The following is a 26,025-nucleotide window of genomic DNA, read 5'->3' as shown; positions in this document are numbered from 1 at the left end:
TCCATCCATCCATTCTTGTCTAACAGTGTCTTCTGGTACTTCCCTAGCGAGCAGAGTGAACCCGGGGGTCATGACCTAGGGTCAGCATGCAGCTAAGCCCAAACCCTCGTGAGGGGGTCTCTGGCAGAATAACGGCTGGCCCTTAGACTCCATGCCCTGGGGGATCCCATGTCACCTGCTCACCTGTGGGCTCACTGTAAGTAGTACCGTGACAGTTTGCTCAAGCCACGTGCACCTCTGAGAAACGGCCACTGACCGAGGATCAAATGCAACATCTAGTTCAGAGACTTAACTCCCAGCAAATAAATCAAGAGCAAATAAGGCTGGTTCTTCAGGATCTTGCTTCCCGTCTGGATTGTCTGCAATTCGCTGCGACATCAGCTCCTCTCGCTCCTGCTCCGGCTTCAGTTGCTCACGTCTTACCTGCTACATATGGCAATCCCTGCCTGCATCTGCCGTTGCCACCTCATTTTTCTGGCAACCCTAAGGCTTGTTGGGGCTTCATTAATCAGTGTTCCATTTTGAACTTTCCAGACACCATTTTCCAACTGATTGCACCAAAGTCGCATATATCATCTCTCCCTTCTCCGATGATGCTCTAGCTTGGGCTTCTCCACTTTGGGAATCACACGATTCTATCGCCTCCGACCTCCAGCTCTTTTTGGAAGCATTCCAGAAAACTTTTGATGAGCCCAGCAGAGTGTCTTCGGCTGCTGGGGCCCTCCTTCGTCTTCTTCAGCAAGGAATGACAGTCGGCCAATAAGTAGTTTAATTCCATATGCTGGCCGCTGAACTCAAATGGAATAATGAGGCGCTTACTGCTACATTCTGGCAAGGCCTATCTGACCGTGTCAAGGATGAACTCGCTGGATGCACCATTCCTACCACATTGGATGACTTAATCGCATTGAGCATTCAAATAGACATTCACCTCCAGGAGCGGGCCCTGGAGAAATCCTGATACAGTCATCCCCCTGCTGGCCGTCCAACACAGGTAGTCCAAAGACATGTGTAATCCTCTCCGTCTTCAACCTCTCACGCATTGGAAGAACCTATGCAGCTTGGGAGAACCCACCTCACTCCTGAGGAATGTGCCCGATGCATGGGCTTGGGCTTGTGCCTTTAATGTGACAATAAAGGACATCTTTTGAACTCCTGTCCAGTCCATCTGGGAAACTCCAGGGTCTAGGTCACTCGAAAGGAGGTGATCTAGACCGATCTGTTAATTTTGTCTGCTTCCCTCATTTCACCCTTGCCGTGGCTATCCACTGGGCTCAAAATGCCTATCAACTCTCTGAATACATGGACTCTGGTGCTGCTGGGAACTTCATTGAACAATCTTTAGCTTCCGAGTCGGGTATCACCTTTGTTGCCTTGGCTATACCACTCTCCGTGACCGCAGTAGATGGCTCCTTCTTGCCTATGAGTCCCATCTGGTTTAAAACCCCTCCTATTGAGTTATGCATTGGGGTTTTGCATGGTGAGGAAATCTCTTTCCTAATTTTGCCTAAATCCTCCAGTCCCATCATCCAGGGTCTTCTATGGTTGCAGAAACACTCCCCGCATCTTGACTGGAATTTTGGACAAGTATTGGCTTGGGGTCCTCCATGTCAGCAACAATGTATTTCCAAGGTGCTACCTCCTCCTTCCATTCCTCTTGCTGCGACCTCTACAACTCCCATGTTGCCTGCCCAATATCAGTCCTTCCGAGATGTTTTCTGCAAAAATTCTGCTGATCGCCTTCCTCCTCACAGAGACTTTGGCTGCTCCATTGATCTGTTACCTGGGACCTCTCCTCCCCGAGGTAGAGTCTACCCTCTCTCTATCTCCAAGACACAAGCCATGTCTGAATACATTTGGGAAAACCTGCAAAAGGGTTTCCTCAGGAAATCTAACTCACCTGCCGGAGCTGGGTTCTTCTTTGTAACAAAAAAAGATGATTCACTCCGTCCATGCATCGACTACAGGGGCCTTAACGTCATCACCGTGAAGAACCAATACCCTCATCCTTTAATTTCAGAACTCTTTGACAGACTGCGAGGTTTTCATGTTTTTACTAAACTGGATCTTAGAGGGGCCTACTATTTAATAAGAATCCGGGAAGGAGACGAATGGATGGCCACCTTTAACACCAGGGACGGACATTATGAGTATCTTGTGATGCTCTTTGGCTTATGTATTGCCCCCGCGGTCTTCCAAAATGTTGTTAATGAGATCTTTCTCGACCTTCTGTATGTCTGTGTTATTGTATATCTAGATGACATTCTTATTTTCTCATCAGACTTACTTACCCATCGTCTTCATGTGAAAGCTATGCTACAGTGTCTACGGGACAATTGTCTATATGCAAAATTGGAGAAAAGTTACATTTCTGGGCTACATAATCTCATCACAAGGCCTCCTCATGGACCCAGCCAAACTTCGGGCCATCTCTGAATGGCCCCAGCCCTCTGGTCTTAAAGCCACCCAATGCTTTTTGGCTTTCACCATTTACTATCGCCAATTAATTCGTAACTACCTTGGTGGCCCCTATTATATCTCTCACCCGCAAAGGTGTCAATGCTTGGCTCTGTTCCCCTGAAGCCATTAATGCTTTCCTCAAACTCAAGGCAGCCTTCCTGTCCACCCCAATTCTTCTACGTCGGGGCATTATTTTTTTGTCCAGGTGCCAAAAACCTTTGAGCCGATGCCTTGTCCAGGTCATTTGATGTCAATGATTCTGAGAATCACCTAGATTGTGGTTCCATCATCCCTCCGCATTATATTCTAGCCACTACTCAGTCTACGCAGCATCCTCCAGGGAAAACGTTTGTAGTTCCCGCACTTCGTCCCAAACTCCTTGCTTGGGCACATGACTCCAAGTTCTCTGGACATCCTGGCATACTTTGTACTTGTGATCTTCTTCAGCGTCATTATTGGTGCTCTTCTCGTCATAAGGATGTCAAGGAATACGTTCAAGATTGTACGGTTTGTGTACTATCCAAATCTTCCATGTCTGCCCCTGCTGGGTTGCTTTTGCCCTTACCAGTGCCCGATATACCTTGGCATTGTATTTCCATGGATTTTATCTCAGATATGCCTCTCTCAACAGGTTCTACTGTCATCTGGGTAGTGGATCGGTTCTCCAAAATGTGTCACTTGATTCCTCTCCCAGGCCTACCATCTGCTCCCAGTCTTGCCACAACTTTCATTAAGGAGATCTTTCTTTCATCTTCATGGGAAGCTTTCACATATCGTCTCTGACAGAGGAGTTCAATTTACTGCTCAGTTTTGGAGAGCCTTGGCCAGCTCCTTTGGGATTCAATTGGATTTTTCATCTGCCTTTCATCCCCAGCCCAATGGACAAACGGAACTTGTCATTCAAAATGTAGAATGTTTTCTCCATGCCTTCATCTCAGCCTACCAAGATGACTGGGTGGACCTTTTGCCCTGGACAGAGTTTGCCTTAAACCATCACTCCAATGCCAGTTCTGGAAAATCTCCTTTCTTCACTGTTTACACGCAGCATCCATCTGTTCCCTTTCCTGTTCCAATTTCTCCTCTTGTACCAGCAGCAGCTGAGACCCAAAGGTCCTTCAACTCAATCTGGAAAGAAGTCTCTGGGAATCTTCCTCTAACTGCTTCCAGGCATAAAACGGCAGAAGATCGTCATCGCCGTCCGTCTCCTAAGTTCCTGCCTGCTGATAGAGTTTGGCTCTCTACCAAGCACATCCGACTCAGGGTGCCCTCAATGAAATTTGCCCCTTGCATCATTGATCCATTTCCTATTCTCTATCAGATCAATCCAGTTGTTTTCAATCTCCATCTGCCCTCTCATCTCAGGATAAATGCCTTCCATGTCTCCCTGCTCAGGCCACTGGTCCTCAATTGTTTCTTTCACCCTTCTCCCCCTGCTGAATGAATGAATGAATGAATTAAATATTTGTATAGCACACAACGCGAACTGAATCGCCTCAAGGCGCTGCTCCTGTGGCTGATATCTCAGATCAGTATGAGATTCAATAAATATTGGACTGCAAGTACTCCCGGGGCAGGCTACTCTATCTCATTCATTGGAAGGGCTATGGTCCGGAGGAGAGGTCTTGGGGTCCTTCCTGCTACTTCCTGTCCAGCCCCTCATGTGCTTCTCTATTTAAATCCCTTTCAAACTAGCTACTGGTTGCTTGAGCAACATTTGTTTCTGAGTTCCCTTCATGTAACCTGTTTTACCTGACCTCTCCTAAACGGATCTCTTGTGTACCGACCTGGCTTGTTCTGATTATGTATGCCCACCCTGACCTTGGCTCACTATCCGGTTCTGCTTTGCTTCATCCATCCATCCATCCATCCTTGTCTAGGGTGAACCCTGGGGCAGGGTGAACCTGCGGGTCGTGACCTGGGGTCAGCACGCAGCTAAGCCCAAACCCCTTGTGAGGGGGTCCCTGGCAGAATACCGGCTGGCCCTTAGACTCCACACCCTGGGGGATCCTGTGTCACCTGCTCACCTGTGGGCTCACTGTAAGTAGTACCGTGACAATTTCAATTGTTATCATAGGTTATTAAAATAGTATTTACAACGCAGCTTGATAATTGGTATACAAATATTGGTGTAATACCACTAAATAACAAATGCCACAGGGTGTCTGACCTGGGAGCTATGGAAGGGGCCCATGACACCCAAACAGGACAACCAGATGCAGTACATGGCAATGTATGGATAAGGATTAAAAAAAAACAAGATCATATTAAAGACACACATATAGCCTTGTCAAAAAGAAAAAGTAGTATGATACAAATTATATACTATATATTATCTGAATGGAATGCGCTACCACCAAACTACAGAAAGAAAGCAATTGCCTAAATATATCCTTTTTAAAGAAATGTGCATCAAAGTTAGCTAGATTAAAGTATTCCATAAGATCATAAATAACTAGAAAACCAAAGTGAAGTAGAAAAGAAAAAAAAAAACACATAAGTTGAGTGATATTAAGCTCAAAACAGCTAATCACCATGTGCTTCCACAAATACATGAGAATATGTTAAGATACATGCTCACTTTATATGCTTAGTGGTAGTGCACACAGCTAATATACTGTATATCAGCTTGGTTCCAATAATTATGGGCACGCATGCTGTTGGAGGGGGTGGCTCTTGTTTCCACTGTAGGATAAATTAATAGGGTAGATGGAAGCAGTTTCCTCTTTCATTTGGGACTGCAACTTTCAATATGTGGACTTCTCATTCATCTGTGGAAGAACATGGTGATTATCCTCACATTTTATCACCTTTTGAGCTTAACATCACTCAAATTTTTTCACTCAATGTTTTTTTTTCTTTTCTTTTTTTTTTCTTTCCTTTCCTTTTTCACTTTTTTCCTATTATTTATGACATTAAAGAATACCTTAGTCTAGCTATATTTCATGCACATTTCTTTAAAGAGGATATACTGTATCTAGGCACTTGCTTTCTTTCTAAGCTTGGTGGTAGTGCATTGCACACAGCTAATAATATATTGTATTATACTCCGCTTTTTCTGTTTGACGGGGCTATGTGCTAGTCTTTGATATAATCTTGGTCTTTAAATCTTTATCCATACATTGCCTTGTTCTGCATCTAGTTGTCTTGTTGGACCGTAATGGGCCCTCTCCACAGCTCCCAGGTCAGACACCCTGCGGTGGTTTTTGGGAGGTGTTACACCAATGTTTTCATACCAATTTTAAAGCTGGATTGTGAGTACTATTTTATTAAACAACATTAACGGTTGAAATAGCAATACTCCCCTTTATTATAGGGGAGTATTATAATTGAATGTATAATAAAATAATTGTTTGCCATTTTGTAGCTTACAGACAATGTGAAAGGCATCCACTTCTGAGGAAGTGCACCAGTTTTAATAAATCTGTCCCTTAGTGTGTACCAGGCTTAAGCCTGATGTACAAAATAAAATTATACTAAGAACAGTACATAATTCAGAACAAGCACTTTCTTTGCCTTCACACAGCTACAGAGGTGTTGATATGTTAGTATACTGTATCTGATCTCTGATAACCAATGTAAAATAACCCATCCAACTCCTGTCAAAGTTAAGCCAAGAGCATATGGATGCCAGTAGAACATTGTACCTGGTGCTTATATTTTAAATATTCCATGGAGGCCTCATAATTAGGGATTTGAGATTGGGTCATGGAAGAATTTGACTTTGCCAGTTTGCCAACTCGAATCCCCCATTAAGCATGAACTGCTAGTGTGGTCAGTAATGGGGGTCTGCTCTCTAACCTGACTTTTATGAGTGTGTTTTGAAATTAGAGTGGATTGGTGAACAGCTGACAGCTATTTTAGGAATAGACAGTCACTCCAACTATACACTACAGTGCTACCCACAGAGCTACACAGTGATACATACAGTGCTGTAGAGTGTCATGGCTTTATTACAGTGAATTGCAGTATAGTGGCTTTAAGAGACAGATTGATACAGGGGGTGGCAGTAAATCTTGCCTCACTAGGGCTTATCAAAGAGCTCTCCAGGCAACTTAATTTCCCATTCAGCTCTCCTTCCTCTCTGAAACATGTGCTCTCTACCTCTCATTCTCATATTTGTGTCCTCTCTCCCTAAACTCCCTTTCATTCACCCCTCTTCTCCACGCCCACAGTGCATATAATATACTGTGTGTGTGTGTGTGTGTGTGTGTGTGTGTAATATATATACACACACACACACACACAGTTAAAATTCATACCAGGGTCCTTCCCACCCGCAGAGCGTTTTCTCTGCCAGAGAAAACTTTTGGATTTACACCCTGGATACCCTCATGCCTGGAGGCCTGAATGAGGAGCTAGAGGTGAACACCTGACTCTATTAGTCTGGTAGAAGTCTTCTTACCTAATGGTTTCACTAAGCACTCATATAGTGCCTTGAAAAAATATTCACACCAATTTTCCACATTTTGTCATGTTACAACCAAAAATGTAAATGTATTTTATTGAGATTTTATGTGATAGACCAACACAAAGGGGCACATAATTGTGAAGGGGAAGGAAAATGATAAATGGTTTTAAAATAGTTTTACACATAAATATCTGAAAAGTGTGGCGTGCATTTGTATTCAGCCTTCTTTACTATGATACCCCTAACTAAAATCTAGCGGAATCAATTGCCTTTAGCAGTCACCTAATCAGTAAATAGAGTCACACCTGTGTGTTATTTAATATCAGTATAAATGCAGCTGTTTTGTGAAGCCCCCAGAGGTTTGTTAGAGAACTATAGTGAACAAGCAGCATCATGAAGGCCAAGAAACACACCAGACAGGTCAGGGATAAAGTTATGGAGAATTTTAAAGCAGGCTTAGGCTTTTCTTGGTTCTCGGGCCACTCCGCGCAATGGGAGGCCCCCGCTATGTGACGCCTCTCTTCTTCTGACAGTTCTTTTATAACGGAGGGAGAGGCCACCCAGTGACTCCGCCCATTCTCTGACACACGGAACTGCCGAAGAGACGCAGCGGAAGAAGAGGATCGGAGGAAGAAGAAGATGGAGGGAGAAACCAAAGGATGAAGAAAGGAAGACGACCAGAAGAAAGAAGAGGAAAGAAGACTTTAATAAAGGACTTGTCAAAGACCACCCCCTGTCATTTTTAACACTTTTTTGTCACTTTTTTGGTGAAATGGTAGGGGTAATTTTGTACCCCCTTACCATTTTACACGGGGGGAGGCCGGGATCTGGGGGTCTCCTTGTTAAAGGGGCTTTCAGATTCCGATAAGACCCCCGCCCACAGACCCCCACAACCCCCGGCCAGGGTTGTGGGGATGAGGCTCTTGTCCTCCTCAACATGGGGACAAAGTGCTTTGAGGGGCTACCTCAAAGCACCCTCCCAATGTTGAGGGCATATGGCCTGGTACGGTTCAGGGGGGGGGGGGCGCTCTCTCGTCTCCCCCTCCTTTCCTGCTGCCTGCCAGGTTGCATTTTCGGTATGGATTTTGAGGGGGACCCACACGCCATTTTTTTTGTTGGCGTGGGGTTCCCCTTAAAATCCATGCCAGGCCTGGAGAACCAAAGCTTTTAAATCCTTTGCCACCACCAAGCCACATATTGGGTGTTTGCAAAAGACCCACTTTACCCCCAAATCCACTCCTAAATACTTTAATCGGTCATATCTGCAAGTGTATATAGCATCAGCTAATTCCAAAAGTAGAGGAAAACGTATAGCCTTTCACCTCTCTACTCCTTTTACATTCCTGGCTGAGATCAAGGACCCAGTGGGTCGCTATTCACTCTGCTTGATACTGAAGTGAAAGTGGTAAACTATTATGCACCAAATTCTAAGACTCAACTGTTCCTTTCCCATTTAATCGGTGTTGCTAATGTCAACAAAAGGGGCACACTTCTCCTCTGCAGAGATTCCAACCACTCTCTACTGTATGTCCTATTCCAGACAAATCTCCCCAAATATCTCTCCCCAGTGGTACCAAGCTGACCTTCAAGCATCTTTTACATTGCCACTCCCTTGTTGATTATAATTCAGCTTGATGCCAATACATTTTCTACTCTCACCCTCATAACACATTCTCAGGCACTGACCACATTTTTCTCAACAAAGAAAGTATACCTTTGCTACTTTCCTCCACCATCCTTCCAATCTCCTAGTCAGACCATAGTGCTGTAGTTACCACCTTAGCATTTCTAGTCCCCACTACCAAGAAATCTTCTTGGAGCATTAACAATACAATTCTATCTCACCGATCACATCACCATGTGATAGAGTCAGCCACTCCTGATATCTCCCCTCTCATGCTATGGAAATCTCACAAACCAGTTATAAAGGGGACCTGCATCAGCCAAGCATCCTTCTTGAACAAAGAGAAATGCCTCACCAAGCAACGCTTAGAGACCTCTTTTAACAATGTCCATGCAACATTTTAGTCTTACCCTTCTCCATTGAATCGCCAGACCCTGGAAAAAGCTATATTAGAGCTCCACCTATTCTTGGCGAACTTGGCCAAAAAAACACTACGCCGCTCATATCACAGATTCTACACTAAAGCTAAAATGCCTGACACTTTTCTTGCCCTCTCACTTAGGCAACTCAACCATGCTGTTAAACCGATCTGCCAAAATTGTCTCAGGATATACACTAGTAATCCCACTAAGATACTCCAAGTAATTAGTAAGCACCTTGCCACACTTTTCTCTACAATACTAACATAATTTACTTTACGATAATACTTTTAATACATGCTGATAATACATGCTGAGTCTCTTCTCTCAACTACTACTTTACCCTCTCTCTTATCCCTTCAATGTGATAAGCTGAAGAAACCGATCAAAATTGAAGAGGTGTTGCTAGCTTTAAAAAGCTGAAAGCCAATAAGCGCCCAGGCCACGACAGGTTCTCTGCCACATATTTTAAAAAGTTTGCAGATCTTCTGGCCCCTATATTAACCAAGTCAATTAACTCTATTCTTGCTAGACATACATCTCACTCCAAAAAGCTGACAAATGCTATCTCTATGCTCCCAAAACCTCAGACTGACGACTCCTCTTGGTCAAACTATCAACTTATATCCCTCCTTAACCTGGATATCAAGTTATTTGCCAAAATCATAGCCATAGGACTGATTCACATAATTGGCTCTCTTATACACAGGGACCAGGTGCGCTTCATCCCAGTACAACAGGCTGTAGACAACATTCGCCATGCTATTCTCCTGACCCCTATAGCCCCTAACCATAAAATCCCCTTTTGTTTTCTATCCCTGGACATTAGAAAGGCTTTCAACGTGGTCTCTTGGCCATACTTACAATTCATACTTAAATGATGGGGATTTGATTCTCACTTCCTCTCATGGGTTTCTGCATTAAAAGCTTACCCAACTTCCTTCATCCATTATATAGGCTATAAATCGTGATCTTTTGTGATCAAAAGAGGTACACGGCAGGGCTGCCCACTCTCACCACTACTCTTTGCATTGGCAATTAAACCTCTGGCTCAGTTGATCTGCAATAATCTCAACATACGGTGACTGGAGGTTGGGGGGCCACCATCACAAACTGTCTGTTCATAGAAGATGTCCTCCTCTTTATGAAATCTCCCTTGACATCCGCTCCCAATCTTCTTACACTATTAGAAGACTTTAGCCAAATATCTGTCCTAAAAGTCAACTCGATCAAGTCCAGAACCTTAAATATCTCTATACCCTCCGACGATTTGGTTCACAGGCTTTCCTTCCCTTCCCCTGGTCTGCTAGTACCCTTTCATACCTAGGAATTAAACTAACAGCTAACCTATCTGACCTCTATTCAGCCAATTACCCCCGATTCTCTCTCACCTTACCAGCCTTCTGACCAAATGGCCCTCTCTCCCACTAGCCTGGATAGGCAGAATAACCACTGTTAAAATGACTATCCTTCCTAAAATACTATACCTATTCTGGGTTCTACCCATTCCGGTCCCAGGTTACTACATTATTTTGCTTCCCAGAAGAGTTTCTTACTACATTTGGCACTCTATTAGACCTGAAATCCCATGCTCTACTCCTTACCTGCCAATGTTTGTAGGAGGCATAGGTCTCCCTCACTTTGGTAACTATTTTTATGCTGTAATGGATGTGATCATGAGTGTTATAAGTGAAATGCCTATTTCTGGTACTCTTATAGGTATAAGTGCTTATCTTTCATTATCAGTTATCAACCTTAATCATACACATTTAATCTCAATTAAGATGTCTGCCAGCTTCTCCCTTCATGTGAAACTGCAAGAGTTAAAAGAGAGAGAGCAACGTCAAAGAGAAGAATTCTCGCCCACCTCGTCAGTACACCCAAGGAGAAACGGGGGCTGGGAACAAGACTCTACTTTAGCTACCAAAGCTTGCTTTTCCCTTTTTTAGACATAACCCAGCTAAAAAGCTTATACTCCATCACAATAATGAATATGTATAATTTGTGGTTTGTACATGCTGTCTTTTATCTAATTCTTGATTTGATAGTGAGATATCACATGTATATTAGCCGGGGTCCAGGAAATAAAAAAGCAGAAGTATCTGAATACTGAACTACGTGTGTGTCAGTGTTTGACTTCGAGTGTGCACACTTTATATTAAGGATTAATTTGGCCAGGGGGACAGAAACAAGATACCGGGCTTTTCTAGTCCGGGTCCAGAACAATGCTGCTCAACTGGCTCAACTGTCCAAGTACCAATCCACTTCTGAAATATCCTTTTGTGTAGCTCTGAAATCAGAGGCTGGTAGGTTGGTAGGCTGCTGGTTTTCCAGCATGTTCTTCCGACAGACCAACATACACACGGGCCAAATGTCTGCCTTTTTTTTAACTGGCAGTTGTCTCCCGACATTCGGCCTGTGTGTATTCAGCTTTAGTCCAATACCTTTTGTGCCAAATAGAATTCTCAGTCTTAATTTTCCTTACCTGAGTAGTTTTGAAGTTGAGGTGGGTTCCACATGGTGAATGCAAGAGTATAATAAGCATTGATGTATGTGATGAATATGGTATAATACGTTATTGTCTCTTTATAGATAAGTGCTGTAATGTCTTCATAGGCCCAGATATGAGGCCTTTTTATGATAACTTTGCCGGCTCAGCAAAGTCAAATAACTATCATTAAGCACCATTAACGGTGTGAAACACATCAGATATCATCTGGACCTGTGTCTCTGATTAATGTATGGATTAAGCTTCATTTAATAAAGACATTATTTTGGAGTGCAGCCGTCCTTTCTCCACTTTCTGCCAAAAAATAAACCACACAGAGTGGTAAGTAGTCACAAATAAAATCAACAGAATTTTTTTTTTCACTTTAATGATGCAATGGTAAATTCTCATATAAATAGTATGTATGCACATCAGTTCATACATATAACAGTCATGTTCAACCTCAGAGGATGTCTTATTAACATTCTGCTAAAACATTGTGTATTAGTACTGGATGGTGTCATGGACAGTACTGAATGACAGTACTCAATTGTTTTTGTAGTCTATTCAAAAGTATTATATGCCTTTTTTTAGAACTAATAGGGCTTTCATTTTTGTTAACAAATGTGAAAACATGTATTTTTACATTGCATTTATCTGTAATTTTCCCAACACAGTGTTTACATAATTTGCATACCCTCACAAATTTGCCCCAAAATGTAATCAACAAAGTCTATTAAATAAAATGATATACCCTGTTTTGGTGTTTAAATAAAATTTATACTTGAAAAAATAAAAAAATAAAATGATATAACATGAGTGTGACTTTTTACATGTCAATTTAAAAAAATTTGAGTTATCAAGAATAACATAGAAAACCTAGAAAACAACCAACAGCGGGGTATTTATTAATAGCATATATATAACATCAAATGGTGTTATAATAATCGTATGCCAACACAAGTAGTTCCAAAAGAAGGGATGAGCAATGTAGGCATAAACAGATAAGACCATCAAAGGATTAACTTGCATCATGGTCATATACTACAGGTCATTGTTTGGTTCAAACATGACAAGTTTAACACGTAAACTTTAAACTTATAAGCCCTAGGGGGTCTACATAACTACTACAGTGCACTACCCTTATACAATAACTGAGAACAGAGGTTACCTATAAACAAGTGCTAGCACATGTAAAGAAAAGGAAAAAAAAAGGGAAGGGTAAAGGTGTAGTGCAGAATTGTAATCAGACTAAAGACATGCGCCTCGGATGGCTCAAAGCAGCAGCGTGGAATAACTCGCTCCGGCTATAAGGTTCCCCTGTGTTTGGACCCATTGAGTGCTTTCCAAAGTGACCAATGTTTGTAGAATTTTGTTAAGCAGCCATGTTTATATGCCATAATTGTTTCTAGAGTAAAAGTTTCAGATACTTTTTTGTTTAAATATGTTTTGTCACTTCTTCAAGATTTGGGATGGCATTTGACTTTCATTTACGCTTAAGGACCAAGAGTGTGGCAAAAAGTATATGCATGGTTATATAGCATAAGTCTAGTCGGAGCTTATCCATGCACTACAGGCTTATCCACTACAACAGGCTATTCTTAATATAGCCTGTTGTAGTGTGGGCTTAGAGATAATACCTGTCAACTTTGCTATCAATTCGATAGACAGCATTCCAGTAGCTACATATATCCAGGCAATACCACAGCATATGCATTAACTTTCACACCTGCCCACACCCTCTCCACCATAGGTTAGAATTAGAGGAGTGGTGTTTAGCTAGGATGTAAGGTGTGTAGTACCATCTGAGTAGTATTTTTTGCACCATCTGCCAATAAGTTGTACATTTGGAAGTAGTTATATTGATTAAGATGGCTTTTCACCATTGTTGGTCAGTGATAGGAGAATCCAACTCTAAGGCCGCGTACACACGAGAGGATTGTCCGTCCAACTAAGTCCGTCCGACAATCCGACAGACAGTCCGTCCTACTTTTGAATGAACGGACTTGACCACACACGATGAACAGACAGTCCGCTGAAAGCTTGCACGATGACGTGTACAGCACGTACGACGGGACTAGAAATACGACGTCCAATACACTGCAATGCAACCTTCGGCCGTGTAAATCCTTTCTGAGCATGCGCCATACTTAGTCCGTCCAACTTGCCTACTCACGAGCGGACTGTCCGCTGAAACCAAGTTTGGACGGACAATATTACGGAAATTCCGAAAGACTTAGTCCGCCAGACTGTCCGCTGAAAAAGTCAGCTGAAGCCCACACACGAGCGGACTGTCCGCTGAAACACGTTTCAGCGGACCAAGTCCGTCAGACAGTCCGCCCGTGTGTACGCGGCCTAAGGACCATTTTAGCAGTGGATTTGACTTAACAAATGCAAGTTTAGCATGCAGCATATTGTAAAGTTGGGAAATGTCACACCTTCTGTGGTAGTACCAGATCAGGTATGGGATGTTGCTGTAGGTATGATGTTATCCGGGCATATGTTATAAATTAAAATGGAAAAAGCTGCGCTACAGAGTTTTATAAAATGGAGTCCATAAAAACCGACATGATGCCAGGAAAATCAATGAAATGTAGAAATTGTAGTCACTGCTTAATTAAAACACCACAATGTGCATTCACAAGCAGGTAAAGTGCCCGACCACCATAGCTGTAGATTCTGCTTACCAAACGGCAAGCATTAAAGGCGGGTGGCTTTAACCCAGCCTAGACCTTTAAGCTTTCAGGTGACCACAACACAGATGGTAATTGAATAGTACTGCTCACTTCCTCTGTCCCAATATATGTATGCTTTCAATGGATGCTCAGGAAGAGAAAAGGACTAACCATAGTGTAGTATATTCCAAACTAGTGAATTTATTAAATAAAATATTGCACTTACAATTACGTAGTCATATGAATGCATAAAAAAGATTGCCGGCCGGCATACACAAACGCCCTTCCTCCTAGTCGGATCGCTTGGAGGAAGGCACATAGTGACGTCACCTCTTTCTGAAAGTTTTTTGTTTACAATTTAAAAACATATTTATTTGCTAGAAAATGACTTAGAACCCCCAAACATTATAAAAAAAAATTATAACACCGTAGAGAGCAAAATGGCATAGTTGCAATACTTTCTATCACACCGTATTTGCGCAGTCTTACAAGTGCAATGAATTAAAAAATAAGACAACAGTAAAGTTAGCCCATTTTTTTTATATTGAGAAAGATAATATTATGCCTAGTAAATTGATACCCAACATATCATGCTTCAAAATTGCGCCCACTTGTGGAATAGCGACAAACTTTTACCCTTAAAAATCTCCATAGGAGACGTTTAAAAAATTCTACAGGTTGCATGTTTTGAGTTAGAGAGGAGGTCAAGGGCTAGAATTATTGCTCTCACTCTACCAATTGCGGCAATACCTCACCTGTGTGGTTTGAATACCGTTTTCATATGCGGGCTCTACTCACATATGCGTTTGTTTCTGCACGCAAACTCGTCGGGATGGGGCGTGTTTAAAAATGTTTTTTTTCTTATTCATTTTACCTTTTATTTTTTTATTTTTACACTTAAAAAAAAAAAAAAATGTTGTCACTTTTATTCCTAAACAAGTAATGTAAAAATCCCTTGTAATAGAAAAAAAGCATGTCAAGACCTCTTAAATATGAGATCTGGGGTCAAAAACTAAAATGCAATTTAAAAAAATTTCATTAACATTTTTTTTTTTTAAATGCCCCTTTAATAGCTGTGGGCAGAAATTATGTTTTGACGTCGCTTCCACCCTGCATTGTTATGGAGACAGGGGAGGGCCATCTTCCCCTCACTTGTCTCCATACCTAACAGGAGACAGGACATGATTGCCCCCACCGCTGCCTACTAAGCGGCGGAGGGCACCAGATCGTGATGGGAGGGGGGCCCCCCCCTCCCACCGCTGATAAAAGTGACCTTGCGGCAAATCCGCTGCAAAGACCATTTTTTTCTCATAGCGGACCATCCAATGAAGAAGAGTATACCAGGGTTATGGCAGCTAGCTGCTGCCAAAACAACAATATCTTCCTTCAACCAGCTGACATAAAACTGCACCGGGCAGTCCGTAAGTGGTTAACATCAATGACAGCTTGAAGTCTTTTGTGGTATTTGTGGATGAGGCTCTTTATATTCTCAGATGGTAAAGCTGCCCATTCCTCTTGGCAAAAAGCCTCCAGTTCCTGTAAATTCCTGGGCTTTCTTGCATGAACTGTACATTTGACATCTCCCCAGAGTGGCTCAATGATATTGAGGTCAGGAGACTGAGATGGCCACTCCAGAACATTCACTTTATTGTGCTGTAGCCAATGACAGGTCGACTTAGCCTTGTGTTTTGGATCATTGTCATGTTGGAATGTCCAAGTACTTCTCATTCGCAGCTTCATGACTGATGAATGCAAATGTTTCTCCAGTATTTTTGATAACATACTGCATTCATCTTGTCATCAATTTTGACCATATTTCCTGTGCATTTGCATGTTTATTCATGTTATTGTATTTTTCTTTAATACGCTCATGAGATATTCATTCAACTGTTTTGTTATTTTAGTATAAAAAGAGTCACGCCAGCAGTCTCCTGAAGAAACTCCATCAAGTGAAACATGTTGAGAGTGATAGTGCTTCGCGTGTATATGCTTTCATAATTATGTTTATTTTTTGTTATGGATGTATTCTTCTTTTTCATGTTTTTAATCCTTTTCAAATAAAACTTTAACTCTTTTACTCTTTTACCCATGGACAACTATTGTGGTAATGTATTTGAGGGCCTTATGGATACTATCCATAGGTCGCAAAATGCAACAGGGGGAGGTCTTTCTATGGATCTTTTTTTCTCAGACTCTGGATGCTGGAAAGGAAGTCCAGAATCTATTGGAACAAATGGTATTTTACCAAATATATAGATGACCAGATGTCCCCTTGGGGCCTGAGAATATAGATTTTCCCTACCATTAACAAATTGGAACCTGAGTTCAAGCTGCAATGGGAAGAAAATCTGCAGCAGTGCTCCGCCAAAATGATGGAGCTTTTATGTTGTCATTACTCTCACAAGTTAACACTTCTGGACAAAGAAATAGAAAAATTGTATGAGGATAACAAGTCCATTGCCCTGGACACACTCTTCCCTGATTGTGAGAGTGCGCTCAAGGCTGGCATTGAATCATAGTGACCTAAATATTGAAAAGAAAAGAAAAGAAATTCAAGAGATAAACTCTCTTATCATAATAGTCAGGCCTATAACTGGGCACCCGTTAGGAACAGGAGACATAACACTAAAATGAGGGTTCAGAATGAACAGATTTCTGAGCAAAATGATTCTGATACTTCATCATTATCTTCTGTTTCCTCCTCACAGGCACCTGATTGTTCTACAATCTCAAAAAAGCAACAACTGCACAAACACACCAATGGTAATGGAAGTGCACAAATAGGAAAACTTAAACGTTTTCCTAACCCCAACTCTACACCCATTACAACTAGAGCATCAGCTGCCAAAACTTCTGCTACCTTAAAAGCACCAGATCAGTCGGAAATCACCTCTCACATAGGCACAACCCACTTGGTGATTGCTCAAGCCTTGCCCACAAGGAGTCGGTTTTTCACACAACACCAATTTTCACTCCACCAGTACATGTCCCAAAAAAGATAGAGAGTGTGGAGTCACCACACCTGAAACATCCCAAAATCTATTTGAAGTAATCAATTTGTCGTCAATTGTCCTCATGGATGCTTAAATCACAGTTCTACAACTTGGCCTGACCTTCTGTCCCATTTAAACAGTTGATTCCTTTGAAATTTAATCAAGGATCTCAACTTATTTTCACGTAAATTAATGTTTTGAGTTCTGTATGATAAATCACAGCCATTGACTCAGATCCAGCAGCCTACAAACCTTTGAAAGGAAATGAGTATTAATGATATAAGAGCGATGGAGGAATTGATGGAACTATGGGATGAGGGACACATCAATGAGACTGATCTTGTAGAAGCTGATGCTTTGCAATCAGATCAATTGGCATTGGCCTCATCTCTGACAGTCCCTCCTTCTATAGTGTCTACACCAAAAGATTATAAACCTAGATTCACCACGTTCCTTGCTTTGCAGAGTAACCCCCATGTTTGGGCTTTTACCCAACAAGTGACCGGAAAACGGAAAACCAAATGGCAGGGAATGACTCAATCCAATTTAACGCCAGTACAAAAATAAGCTCTTCACTCTTTACAAGAAACATGTATAACCATAAAACCCTCTTATAAGGGGGGAAACTTGGTTGTAATGGACAATTGTCAATACGAGTCAATGGTTTTGAAGCTTCTGCAGAACCACAAATGGTATAGAAAAATACCTGAGAGTCATGTCAACTATACAATAACTAAATATAGACAACTCCTTAGTTTGGCTTACTATCAAGGGTTAATAAACAAGAAAACTTGGGAATTTTTGAATCTTGGCTCCTACCTTATACGCTCTCCCAAAAATCCATAAAAATGCCACTAATTCACCAGGGCGCCCTATAGTTTCAGGGAATGGCTGCCTTACGGAAAATGCAAGTGCATTGGTTGATGATTTTCTTAGACCCCATGTTGGGAGGCTGCTGTCCTATTTGCAGGACACCAGGGATCTCTTGAGAACACTTGATCATATTCCTATCTGTAGACGCTATGTCTTCTTAATTTGGACTGGGAATAAAGAGGACATGCAGGCTTTCTTTGAAAGCCTTAAGGTTAATAGATTAAATATAAAATTGACTATGGAAATGAGCCAGTCACAACTAACTTTCTTGGATATACAGATTTTTGTTAAACTCTATGGGGGCATACCTACCCTGTATTGTAAACCCTTGGCAGGAAATACCCTGCTCCATTCAACCAGCTCCCACCCGGCTGCTATGATAGTGAGCGTGCCCTATGGCCAATGCCTCCAAATCAAAAGAAACTGTAGTGAGGATAGTCAATTGGAGTCTGAGGCAAAAGCACTACAGATGTTCTTGCGACTCTGAGGGTATAGCAAAAAATGCCTCAAAAAAGCATACCTTAAGGCCAAAAACCAGGACAGACTTGCTTTGATCCATGGTAAGAAAACCCCGAAATCCAACTCAGCGATCAGAATAATCACACGTTTTTTTTCTGTTCAACATCAACAAGTATAAGATATTTAAAAAAAATACTGATAATTGCTTAAAGGGGATGCAAATGTATCCAAACACCTTAAGGTTTTCCCTAAAATTATTTCAGGAGATCCAAGTCATTAAGAGATGCACTGGTGCATAGCCACTATGCCTCCATGCCGTCTGGCCAGACCAAATCCAGAAGTACCAGGCCTTTTCACAAGTACAAATTTTGTCATCATACAGTTGCAATAAAAAGTATGTGAACCCTTTTGGAATGTTATTCATTTAAGCAGACTATGATTGTCTTTTGTTGTGACTTAGATGAAGATCAGATCACATTTCATGACCAATTTGTGCAGAAATCCATGTAATTCCAAAAGGGTTCACATACTTTTTATTGCAACTGTATATACACATCCAAGCATATTGTTTTGCCCAATGGTCATCTGTACAGGCCTACATTTTTAGCCACCTGTCAGTCCATTGGGATAGTTTACATTATGATTTGCAATTGTGATGTGTTTTATGTCGGCAAGACTAAACTACCCTTTTTCACCGTATCAGGGATCATTTTTCCCTGGTAAGGGGGAAGAAAATGGAGACACCCATAAGTCATCATATGGGTCTGTTTCACAACTTTGATGACGCCAGAATGTACTTTTTTGCTCTTGAATATGTCCCCCCAATGAAAGAGAGGGTGACAATGATTGTATCTTATTGCAACGTGAGGCACGCTGGATCTTTGACCTTGGTGCCCTTACCCCCCGGCCTTAAATATGCCCTAAGTTTTAAGTCCTTTCTTTAATAAGTTTGGCCTTTCTTTTTGTGTTCATCTCTTGTTTTTATGGTAATTACAATTATTGCAAATATTCTTTCTATTTTCTCCTTTTTTTATTTACATTTTTTATTAATTTCTTATCTTTACCTTTTCTATGTAACATTATTTGCTGCCTTATAGTTTAATTTGTTTATTACATTTACTACTATTACTATTACATTTATTACATTTACAATATTCCCCATATGCGATCAGAATGTGATGCCCAATTTTGGTCCGTCCTCCTCCATGCATTGGTTAGGTCTTCATTACATTATTGTGAGGGCATTGGACTTTTCGAGATGGTGGGCGTGTAACTATGATGCTTTGCGCCTGTGGCGCACGTGCCTTTTGTCATCCTCAGCGCCTGCACAGTGACTATCCACGTCCGCGCCCACGACTCGGCAGTGATGTCAGGCGCTGTCAAGTCAGAGAGGGGCTATGTAAGAGGCAGCAGCTTGCCCCTACATTCTGCCAGAGACAGCCGACTAGGGATGAGGCTATATCTCTCTCGGCTCTCAAGGATTTGCTTTAGAATTAGTTTGGTAAGATGTACCTCTAACCTTTTGGCCTTTTTTCTCCTTTCCCAAACAGTTTAAGAGAATAATAATTCTTTATTTAATTACTACTTTATATTATTTTTAGGTGCATCTGGCAATTAATGTCTGGCTCTTTCCTAACTGTATTGCCTGTGATGTCTATTATCAATCTGAAAATCTTCAGCCATCTACCTATAGCGGTATCAGCCTAACCTTTTCATTGATTCAATTTCATTGATTAGTCAGGTAATTATCTCTCTTGTAAATCTATTCATTAGGATTTAGAATTTTATTTTCCATTTTAGTTACCCTAATATATTTATATTGATATATTTCTTCTTAGAAATATTACCCATTTAGCTCCTTTCTGCAAGCATTCAAGGTGGCTCAGCTGCTCAAATGGTTTGCCATATACATCGATTGACTCTCTTGTTTTATCTACATCCTCTTTTTTGGAATTAAAGCAGTTTTGGTGAGGCATGGTTCTCTGTTGTGACCACTTGTTTCTATGTTCCTTTGTTTTGATACTATTGTTTTTCTTTTTAAAATAAACCCTGCATAGTTTCCTCTATAGACTATGCCAATTTGCATGTTTATTCATGTTATTGTATTTTTCTTTAATACGCTCATGAGATATTCATTCAACTGTTTTGTTATTTTAGTATAAAAAGAGTCACACCAGCAATCTCCCAAAGAAACTCTATCGAGTGAAACATGTTGAGAGTGGTAGTGCCTTGCTTGTATATGCTTTAATAATTAAGTTTATTTTTGTTATAGATGTATTCTTCTTTCTCATGTTTTTAATACTTTTCAAATAAAACTTAACATTTTATGTTACTCCTTGAGCCTTGATCCTCATATATTACACATCCAAAGTCCCAAGGTTTGTTACCTCCTTGCCCCTGTTCCTTAATGTTTGGAGACAAAGAGAAGGCAATTTTATTAAATACATTTGTCAATTCTGTGTATACAAATGAAAAAGAGGAAGCTCAAGTACATAATGGAGATAGTATTGACATAGACCAAAAGCCACAAGCCATATATATTTAGACAAAATAAGGGAAAAAAAGCACCTGGAACAGATGGCATGCACCCACGTGTCCTAGCAAGACAGAGACTTTTCATTGTTTACTGCAAATAATGATGGTTAATGCACCTTTTTGCATTAGCCATCATTCTCTGCAGTAAACATTGAAAATTGACGATCATGCCAGGTGGAGATTCTGACAGATGCAGGGGTGTACCGTTTTGCCTGATCTAAAAGTAACCTGGAGCTGGAGTAGGAGGACTATCTTCAACATTTACTACACTGTTGGCCCAAGTGGTAGCATTTTCTCCCCTGTCTGGCTATATAAGGCATCTCTTTTATTGGACACCAATGAGTGCAACCATTTATATGCCTCTAGACAATTTGTGTAAATAATAGGGATATTTCAATAAATCAATATCACCTAACAAATGGATCAAGTTTTTTCTATAGCAATATAGTGTATAGTGTATATACTATAGTGTATAGTGTATAGTGTAAATTTTTCTTGTGAAAGTCACAAAAAGTAATGGCCATAATGGTGCATTCACACTTGTGAAATCATCTGCTTGGTAATTAGATGTGAAAACCCCAGTGGGGATACCCAGTGATTAGCTGTAAACGGAAGCCCCATTGAAAGTAGTGGGAGGTTCCCAGCTCTGGAAGATAATGATATCCATGTAATTGCTCATGCAGCGATAACATGCACGTGATTGACCCTGGATGTAGGCACTCTGCATCTAGGCTGATCACTTGCATGTGATTGCTGCATAAGGGATTACATGTGAGTGGGCATGATTAGCTGCCGAAGCAGGCAGACTCCCATTGCTTTCAAATGGGGCTGCCTCTTGCAGTTATTCATGGGAATCCATGCTGGGGTTCTTGCATCCAAACACAGAGCGGGTACATTAGCAAGTGTGAATGCAGGACAAATCAGTATTGAAATCTGTCACTTAATCTAAGCTTAAAATTGTTTCTGAACATGTATTTTCAAATAAAATTACTATAAAATCTAGAAGGAATGTCAAACATCTGAATGATTTCTGAAATGTGATAAAGTTGTATGATTTTTTTTTCTTTGTTCATTTTACATTTATGAGTTTTTTTTTTCTTTTACATAATTTGTGTCAGTTAACATGTAGCAGGAGGTAAATGTAATTCACCAGGCTATCTGCAAGTAAACTAAATGCAATTTTGGTCTTCCCATGTGGTCACTTGAGGTGCTTGTCATGTTCAAGCTAATGATATCAGGCACCCTCAGGTTCTTTAAGTATTCATGAAGTAATTAAATTCTCATTAACATATAAATAAAAGAAACTGAAAAACAACGTTAGCAGACACCTAACACCTGTTCTAATATTTTTTAGTAGTAAATGTTCTACTTTGAAGGCTAAGTATATGACGGTCAAGAAAACAATTTTGTTTGAGTTATTTACAAACATTGTAATAAAATTGATCTGGTACAATAACCATGTTCAGAGTTGCATTTTTAAATCATCTTTTAAGTTGGAGCACTTAAATTATTTGATTTTCTGTTAGTTGCTTAATATTTTGTGTATATGACACTATAATAGCAAACAAAAAAAGCCTACAAAATGCCAACAAAGCTATAAGAAACTTTATTTAGCACATTTTTTTTTTTAAATGTAGAAAAGTGTCATAGGAAAAACAACTTAATTATGAACCAAAAAAAAATAGTTGCATGCTGTGCTTTCTTCAAATTCATTATTTTCCTGATCTTTTGATCTTTGGATGGTTATATAAGATCAATAAAATTTACATGAACAGTCTGAAAAATACTTTTTTACTTTAGAAATTGAACTTTCATTTATATTGTAGCATTTAGTAAAAGAACATTATTACACTAATGAGAAATAGTTTAAGACATGTGTACCTATGTGTACCTATTAGTATAACAAAAAATCTGAAGATATCGCTCTATGTGAAAGAAAAACTGGTGGTTGGAAAGGATAAATGTGCCATTCATAGCAAAATATATAATATGTTCACTGTCAATTATAATTGTTATAATAAATACAAATTTGTAGTGCATTACACTTTATGTTTCATTTTCATTAGCAAAGCGATGTGTTTAAGATTTTTTGTTGCGTTAGTATACTTTTTCTGTGTGTCATTTTCCTTTGAATAGTATAATAAATACAATCTCAATAAGAATGTTTGTTTTGTCTTTGTGTGATTATAAACAAAGAATTGTGCCATCTCATATTGTTTTTATCCAATTATGATTGGGAAAAATCAGCTAAAGCCCAGTACAAATGGGCAAAAAATTGGCAGAAATTGGCTGACTTTCAGTCCATGTGCACAGCTGTCTGTTCTACGGAAGTTGGTCTAACGACCAGCATCTATTGAATTTTAATGCTGGAAAAAAAAAAAACATTTGATCAGCACTTTCAGCCATAGTTGTGAAAGCTCATTGGTGTATTCTGGTGTAGAGGGAGGATTCACTGTCTCAGAAGGAGAAATCGCTGCAAAAACATCACTTTTGTTAATGCAGGTATCTGAAGATTTTTTTTTTCTGTTGGTTGAACAAAAAATAAATCTGAAAATGTGTACCCAGAATACAGATTTGTACTGATTAGGGATTCTCTAGGGGTTGACATTGACCCTTTGAACTGTAAAAATCCTTAACCAAAAGTTAACATTGTAATGTATTGATGAGGTGCCATTGTCCCACTACCATTGTACTTAGCTTATATCTGTTTTTTCTGTCAATGTTTATAGCCACTTTAAGACTGGCCATAGATGTCTACATTTTTGGATTAGATAGATGGTTTTATCGAAACTAAAACAAATTAATTCCCCCATCCACTTGGCTATGCCATTGTATTCTGGCAGTAGGACTCCTCTGTTGTCAGGATACACTTATCAGCAGGTTAGGTCAATTGCCTGCCACCAGCTGATTAACCACTTCCCAACCAGCGCACGCTGATATACGTTGGTAGAATGGTGCTGTTGTTCAAAAGGGCATACAGGTATGCCCCTTTAACTACTTCCCACCCGGCCAATGTACATATACGGCTGGGTGGGAGCTCTCTACTTCTGAGTGGACGTCCATCAGAAGTAGGGGGATCGCACGCGCGTGCCCGCGCAGCAGCGCAATCCTGATGCGCCCGTGTCACCCGGACATGGCGCATCTCGGATCGGCAGGAGGGCTCTGTGATTGGTCCTCCTGATCACATGACGGCCATGTCCAATCACGGCCATCATGTGATGTAAACAAACAGCCGGTTGCTAGGCAATCGGCTCCTCCTCTCCTCACACGGAAGCCATTGCTGAGGAGAGGAGAGCAGATTGCTGCAGCCGGCTGATGATCAGTGAGTATGAGCTGTTTTCTACAGCTTTTTACTCTGATCACCAGTCTAGTGTAAACGCACAACACAGTATAAACACAATGTCCTCACATATGTCCCCAAAACACACATGTCCCCAAAACATACATGTCCCCAAATAATAAAAACACATGTCCCTTATAATAAAAACATGACCACCACATATGTCCCACTAAAATCACATGTCCCAATGATTTATCTGTACACATATGTCCGTGATCACCTGCACACATATGTACATGATCATTTGCGTACATATGTCCGTGATCACACAAACCAATTATTATACACTTAACCAATTTTTTTTTTAACAAAGACATGTAGCAGAATACATTTTGGCTTAAATGTATGACAAAATTCGATCTTATTGGATTTCGTTTAAAATAGAAAGAAGAAAATATAGTTTTTTTCCAAATTTCCGCTCTTTTTTCGCTTATATCACAAAAAAATAAAAAACGGAGTCATTAATAAATAACACCAAAATAAAGCTCTATTTGTGCAAACAAAATGATAACAATTTAATCTGGGTACAGCATAGTATGACCGTGCAATTGTCATTGAAATCGTGAGAACGCTGAAATCTGAATATTGGGCTGGGAAGGAAGGGGGCGAAAGTGCCCTGTATTGTAGTGGTTAAGAAGCGGTACAGCGGGCGTGCCTGCAGCGTTTTCTATGACCATGACTGTGGGTCCTGTGGACTCAATGTCCGCCGGGTGCCTGCCATTGTGTCATGGAGTGGTAGAATGGGGAGATGCTTTTGTAAACAAAGCATTTCCCTATTCTGCCTAGTGACGGAACAGAGATAACTGCTCTCTGTCATTGAGAGCAGTGATCACTGTCATGTGTGTTTTAGGCCCTCCCCACAGTTAGAACCACTCCCTAGGACACACGTTACCCCTTCATCACCCCCTAGTGGTTAGCCCCTTCACTGCCGGTGTAATTTACACCGTAAGCAATGCATTTGTATAGCACTGATCGTTGTATAAATGGCAGTGGTCCCAAAATAGTGTAAAAAATGTCAAATATGTCCACCATAATGTCACAGTCCCAATAAAAATCGCAGATTGCCGCCATTACTAATAAAAAAGATTAAAAGGGGGCGTGGCTTGACGCTGTTCCGAGATGGCCGCCTGAACCTGGAGCTCCCGTCCGAGAGACCCTGCTACATAAGCTCAGGCAAGTGATCGTCGGTCCTTCTGCCTAAACTTGACCCCCACACCACCACAACATGTCAGCGGCGAGATCCCGGTCGCCGCCGGAGCCCGACGCTCCCCCCGCCAGACAAATTCCTGAAATATTCAGGTCCCGGCCTGCTGGCAGCACCCGAGCCGCGGCCTCGAGTAGGCCGCGATCCCACAGCAGGAGCCCGCTCCGCGCAAAGCCCGACACGGACGCCAGGGATCAACCTGCAATCAGCCTAGAGGACTTGCGCAATGTCGCAGCAGACTAAACATACCCTCTCTGCAGCCATTTCAGATCTCCGGACGGATATTCAAACCATGACGCTGCGAGTAGAGGACATTGAAACTACACAGGCCCGCCATGATTCCTCCCTGTGCCAGCTGCAACAGCTCACTGAATCCCATGCCGTCCATCTAAGGGACATTAACAGGCACATGGAGGACCTTGATAACCGGGGGAGACGTCACAACCTACGAGTAAGAGGTATTCCAGAAACCTTGGACCCTGGACGCCTAACCCAGAGGGTAATTAATATCTTTAACGACCTCCTCGAAAGACCCCCGGACACCCCG

The sequence above is a fragment of the Lithobates pipiens genome, unplaced genomic scaffold (assembly GCF_037356315.1).
Source record: "Lithobates pipiens isolate NorthernLeopardFrog02 unplaced genomic scaffold, aLitPip1_a1.2 Scaffold_16, whole genome shotgun sequence".
Classification (NCBI taxonomy): domain Eukaryota; kingdom Metazoa; phylum Chordata; class Amphibia; order Anura; family Ranidae; genus Lithobates; species Lithobates pipiens.
Note: the sequence above shows the minus strand (reverse complement) of the source record.